The sequence below is a fragment of the Spermophilus citellus genome (assembly GCF_964194105.1).
Source record: "Spermophilus citellus genome assembly, chromosome: 8".
Classification (NCBI taxonomy): Eukaryota; Metazoa; Chordata; class Mammalia; order Rodentia; family Sciuridae; genus Spermophilus; species Spermophilus citellus.
In genome coordinates this window covers 96,571,843-96,578,280 of record NC_138189.1, presented here as the reverse complement: position 1 = coordinate 96,578,280, position 6,438 = coordinate 96,571,843, and the positions used below count along the sequence as shown (strand labels likewise).

The following is a 6,438-nucleotide window of genomic DNA, read 5'->3' as shown; positions in this document are numbered from 1 at the left end:
TGGCAATCGTGAGTCTACACAAGAATTGGGGCTTGGTCATGGGTGACATAAGGCTAAGATAAAGATTTAGCTAGAATATTTCTGCATATACCGAATGAGCTTATTTACGCTTAATAACATAGTGGAATACTTAGGATGAAGAATAAACTGAATATGATACTTCTTAATTCCTATTTAAGAACCCCCCTCCATAAATACTTTTTATGGTCGTGGGAATTAAATCCAGAGGCACTCTACCCCTCACCTACCTCCCCAGGCCTTTGTATTTTTCTTTTGAGACAGGGTCTTGCCAAGTAACTGAGGGTGGTTTTGAACTTGTGATCCTCCTGCCTCAGCCTCCCAAGTCATGGGAATTATAGGCATGTGCCACCATATCCAGGAAGGACTCCTATTCTTAAAAGACCTTCTTAAGAGAAAATTCAGGTTATATTCCTCTAAAGATATTTTTGTTGTTGTTCTCTTTTTCAGCCTTTCAAGCCCTTCTGAGAGTGGTTTTCATGCACTCATATGTTCATTCTCACGGGGGCTGAGGAACTGCTCCATACTACATTAGAATCGTCATGCATTATTTGTTGTTTTCAGTAATGCTAAATGATTCTTTGCAATAGCCTATTCCTACATCATGTCCCCAATATTCTTCCTTATCTTTATAGAGATATTTAATTTAAATTCCCATTCTGTCTGTTCTGCTGGTTCTGCTTTCTCTTGACTAGAGTGTTCTATTTATTGTCTGTCTGTTATATGGCTCTTGTTCCTTGGATATCACAAAATTTCCCACTGTGAACTTATCTTTATTACTTTAGAACAACAGCTCCATGGCAATGCTGTGGGTTTTTGTTTGTTTTGTCTTTTAATGTAAAATACTTAGAATAGTGACCAGTGAGAAAATCACACTGTCAAGCTTGCTAGGTACGGTGTACTATATTTGTTTTCTATGACTCAACAAATGATCCCAAATAGTAGCTTAAACCTGCAGTCATCACTTTGTATCCATGGGAGATTGGTTCCAGGACCCCCATAGGTACCCAAATCTGTGCCTGCTCAAGTCCCTTATATGAAATGGGAAAGGATTTATATATAACTTACATACCTCTTCCTGTGTACTCTGAATCTTCTCAGCTGAGCACAATGGCACACACCTGTAATCCCAGCAACTTGGGAGGCTAAGGCAGGAGGATTACAAGTTTGAGGCCAGCTGTGGCAACTTAGAGAGACCCTTTCTCAAAATAAAAAACCAAAAGGTTTGGGGGCTGGGGTTGTGGCTCAGTGGCAGAGTACTTGCCTGGGACATGTGAGGCACTGGGTTTGATCCTCAGCACCACATAAAAATAAATAAAATAAGGGTATGGTGTTCATCTACACCTAAAAAATATTTTTAAAAAAAGGTTTAGGGATGTAGCTCAAAGGCAGAGGTGCCCCCAGGTTCAGTCCCCAGTATAAATAGACAAATACATAAATAAATAAAATGTAAGTCATGTCTAGATTACTTATGATGCCTAATACAATGGAAATGCTATGCAGATAATAAGAAAAAATGTGCATACCTGTATAGTACAGATACAATGTTTTGCTAATATTTTTAATCCATGCTTGATTAAGTCTATGGATGCAGAACACACAGATTCAGAGTGCATCGTACACCTACTTGTCACATCATAGTTCTATCAGACGTCTACATGGGTTTAACAGGTTCTCTTGCTGAGGGAATTAAAGTTCACAGTCAAGGTGCTGTTTGGCCTAGGCTTTTCTATCTGGAGGTTCTGGGAAATAATCTACTTCCAGGCTCACTTGGGTTGTTGGTAGAATTCAGATTCCTGCCATGGCTAGACTGAGTCTGCATGTTTTTGCTGTGATGCTCCCATGACCTAGAAGCTTCCCTGAGTTCCTTGCTTGTGGCAATGGTACATCAAGTCCTTCTCTAGCCCGAATCTTGCAACTCCTTCCAGTTGAAGAAAACCCTTTTAAATCTTTTTAAAGGGCACTTATGATTCACGGATGCTCACTAATCTCCCTTTTAGTTTCATTTAAAGTCAATCAATTAGAACATTAATTTGCTATGGTGGCCATAATGAACTATCAAAAATTGGGTGGTTTAAGCAACAGAAATAACATCTCATGGTTCTGGAATTTAAAAGTCTGAAATTAAGGTATTAGCAGGGTTGGATCAATGCGTTCTGTGCCTCTCTGCACAGCTCAGGTAGGGTTGGGCATTCCTTGGCTGGTAGACAGTATTGTCATATTGAAGATGGTTCTTCAGATTATCTTCCCTCTATGGGTACCTGTCTTTACAAATTTCCCCTTCTTTATAAGGACACAAGTCATGTATGATCAGAGCCCTCTGTAATGCCATCATCTTTTTTTTTTTTTTTTTTTTTTTGGTGAGGGGCAAACCGGTGATTGAACTCAGGAGCGCTCAAACACTGAGCCACATTCCCAGCCCTATTTTGTATTTTATTTAGAGACAAAGTCTTAATGAGTTGCTTAGCACCTCATTTTTGCTGAGGCTGGATTTGAACCCGGGATCCTGTTTCCCCAGCCTCCCAAACTGCAGGGATTTCAGGCAGTGTACCACTGCAATCTGGCTATTAAAATGTCATCATTTTAGGAGCTACAGTTGTGGCTCAGCGGTAGAGTGCTTTGCCCAGCACTATGCGAGGCCATGAGTTTGATCCTCAGCACCACATAAAAGTAAATAAGTAAAGGTATTGCGTCCAACTACAACTAAAAAATGATGACATTCACAGGGATTGGGGATTAGGGCTTCATGTTTTTTTTTAAGCCTCTAATAATTAGTAACCTTAAATTACATCTGCAAAATCCCCTTTTTCCATATAATAGAGCAAATCACTGGAGTATTGCTGGGGTAAAGCCCACAGAGGCCAACTTCACATGGCTATTATTGCCATTTTTCTTATAGCACCTGTTTATGAAGGGCTTCAGACTGTGCTCGCAGCACTTGAGGACTTAGTGTCCTCCAGAGTGTAGCCACCTAGGGAACTTCTGAAAGATCTAGAGAATTAATTGCCTTAAAGAAGTGCTACTAAACATGGAAGCCATTAAGTCACTTTTAATTTTCTTCAGTTAATTGCTGATATGAAAATATTATAGATTGCTTTAACAGTGTTATCTTAGAAAATATATACATTCCCAATATAGAATAGCAGGGAATTAAGATATTCAGAATTATCATTACTGCAGTGCAATCTTTCATTTTTGAAATTTAGTTAATGTGAGTGTCGTAAAATAAACATTTTTTAGAGAAAGCCATTGTCTTAGACTAAGCTCCTACCCTGGGTCCCAACAGACCAGACTAAAAATAAAAATAAAGTCACTCATGTTAAAGTTCCATGTCACCAAACCAGAACTAAGTTGGTATCTGACCTTCCAAGAAATGGGAGTAGAGAGAAAACAGCCGAATTTCCCCAACAGGCCAGTTTCACCTGGCATGATAATAAAGCTGCCTTTGCCTTAATCCTTACCCATAAAAAGGTAACCTGAAGTAACCTGCTTTAACCTGTCATTTTTCTATTGTTCTGTTTCTGGTTCCTGCATTACAAGGAAATAACTTTGAATGACCAATCGTTTCTTGCTCTTTGTTTCTGATTTTTTAAAAATTATTTCATTGGTACATTATAATTATACATAACAGTGGGGCTCAGTATGTCTTCTCTGAACATGGATGATACAATTTGATCTCATTTGCCAGCATGTTTCTGATTTTTTTTGAAAAAGCTGTGTATAAAACCAATCTCTTCTGCTCAGTCCATCAGAACACTTGTTCTATTTTATGGAATTAACTTGCCCAATTATGGAATTGAAAATAGACCCAATTAAGATTCATAAATGAAATTGTCATAATTCTGTCCTTTGAAAGCACGAAATACATTTGCTAGAATTTCAGCAATGTTTGATGCCCAAGCAAACAGTGACATCAGCAAAAATAAATTTGTATAGCTGGGTGCAGTGGTGTGTTGAGAGTCATCGTGGACTATGTGTGGACCAAATCAGCATGGAAGCCCACTGAATAGGAAAATCTGGTATTTGGGAACTTCTAGTGGCAGTTCCACTGGTTAAGACCATCCAGATACATGAGAATTTCTATTCAGCTCTGCCTAAAAGGTCACACACAGCACCAGAGATGGGGGTGACCTACTGCAGCCAGATAGCCATACAGCCTCTCAGAGATGGGTGTGGCCTGCCAAGATGCCGATCAACCTATTGACTGCAAGACCTCATGAAGCAAGACTCCACCCCTGAAATCTTTTCCTTGCTTTTGATGTGCTCCCTTAAAGAAAACTATCAGAGCCATTTTCTAGTTGTTCAACTCCAGCTCTGTGTGGGCTGGACCTATCAGGTGCTCCCTTTAAACTATAATTCTGACTCTGTCTTTTATTTCTTTACTAATTATTTCAGGTGGTTTACCCACTCCTGGACAGGAAAAAATTACCCTGGCGAGGTGCGGGCAGCCTCACCATAATGGTGCAGGTCTGCAATCCCAGGGACTCAGGAGGCTGAAGCAGGAGGCTCACAATTTCTGGGCCATCCTGGGTAACTGAGTGAGACCCTATCTCAAAATTTGAAAACAAAACAAACAAAAAAAAAATGTCTGGGGATGTAGCCAGTAGTACAGTACCCTCAGGTTCAAACTCTAGTACTGAAAAAAGAAAAGAAAAAAAAAAGGGGACTCATATGCAGAGATGTGGTCATGGTATCTGATACCAGATAAAGTTAGCAGTACTTGGTAAAGTTTCTGGGTAAATCTCTTATTTAAAAAAGAAAAAGTTTATAGAAAAGTCTATAGATCATAGTGTGAGTTACATTTGAAATCTATGTTTTAGGGTCTTAATGACTCAGTAATTAGTGATATCTTTGTTTTTTATTTTTACCTTTTTTTTTTTTTTTTTTTTTTGGTGGAGATGGATACCAGGGATTTAACCCAGCTGTGCTCTACCACCAAACTACATCACTAGACTTTTTTATTTTGAGACAGGGTCTGGCTAAGTTACCCAAGCTGGCCTCAAAGTTACAAGCCTCCTGCCCAGCCTCCTTTGTAGTTGGGACTGCAAGTGGGCATAACTTTGCCTGGCTAGTAAGTGATATGTTTTCTAGAAGGAAATGGATAGTGGTTACATTAGTTTGCTACAGGTTCCATAATGGAATACCATGGAAAGGGTGACTTAAACAACAGAAAATTTATATTCTCATAGTTTTGGGTCAGAGAAGTCCAAGATCAAGGTATTAGCAGGCTTAGTTTTTCATGAGGATTCTCTCCTTGGCTTGCAGATGGCTGCCTTTGGCCTTTCCTCTGTGAAGGTGATCCCTGATGTCCCTTTGACCAAATTTCCTCTTCTTATAAGGGCATCAGTCCAGATTGGATTAGGGCCTACCCTAACAGTCTTGTTTTAATTTAATCTCCCTGTCTCCAAATACAGTCATAGTCTGAGTTACTGGGGATTAGGGCTTCAACAGATGAAACCCGGAGAAGAGAATGACACAATTGTGCCCACAACAGAGGTTAATTTTATGGGTTTTAGAGTCAGTAGTACCTGGTATCCAAAGTCATGCTGCAGTAATAAACCACCACCAAACAGGCAAAGATTTACTTCTTGTGCACACTGCATGTCTGGGGTAGATTGGCTGGGGTCTCTACCCTGCATTGTCCCCATTCCAGAACTCAAGCTGACAAAGCCGACATCAGTATCTGAAACACTTATGGTGGCTGAAAAAAGAACTGGGGCAAATGTCACACATAGACTTTTCAAACGCCTACTCAGAATGACATATCACTGCTGTTTCCGCCATCTTGGAGCCTGTGGAGGCCTACTGGGAACAGGACTTCAAAAGGCAGATATGTCTGGAAGGCTGTGGTGCAAAGCCATTTTTGCTGGCTATAAGCGGAGTCTCCGAAACCAAAGGGAGAACACAGCTCTTCTAAAAATTGAAGGTGTTTATGCCAGAGATGAAACTGAGTTCTGCTTGGGCAATAGATGTGTGTATGTGTTCAAAGCAAAACAACACAATGACTCCTGGTGGCAAACCAAACAAAACCAGAGTCATCTGGGGAAAGGTAACTCGTGCCACGGAAACAATGGCATGGTTTGGGCCAAATTCCGAATCAACCTTCCTGCTAAGGCCATTGGGCACAGAACCCAGGTTATGCTGTACCCCTCAAGGATTTAAACTAATGGAGAATAAATAAAGATGGATTTGTGCTATTGTAAAAAAAAATTAAGTTTACCTTTCACTAACTACAGAAATTTAGATGGCCTTGCCTACCTTCAAGGGAAATGAGGGGGCTAGGGAGATAAAAATCTGGCTAGTGATTTATTCGTTTAGTGCTGCCTTAACATAATATCAGAGCCTGGGTAATGCATATGTTTTAGAAGTTGATCTGACTCATGGGTCTGACAGCTGGGAGGTCCAAGGTGAGGGACTGCA

At 40.1% G+C, this 6,438-nt stretch overlaps 1 pseudogene across 1 annotated transcript; it reads left to right on the top strand.

Annotated features, from left to right (window-relative positions):
• The first annotated feature begins 5,845 nt into the window (after positions 1 to 5,845).
• LOC308654876 (large ribosomal subunit protein eL33-like) lies at positions 5,846 to 6,180 on the top strand (annotated as a pseudogene). The gene has a single exon. The product of its transcript is annotated as a large ribosomal subunit protein eL33-like (transcript).
• Positions 6,181 to 6,438: the final 258 nt, after the last annotated feature.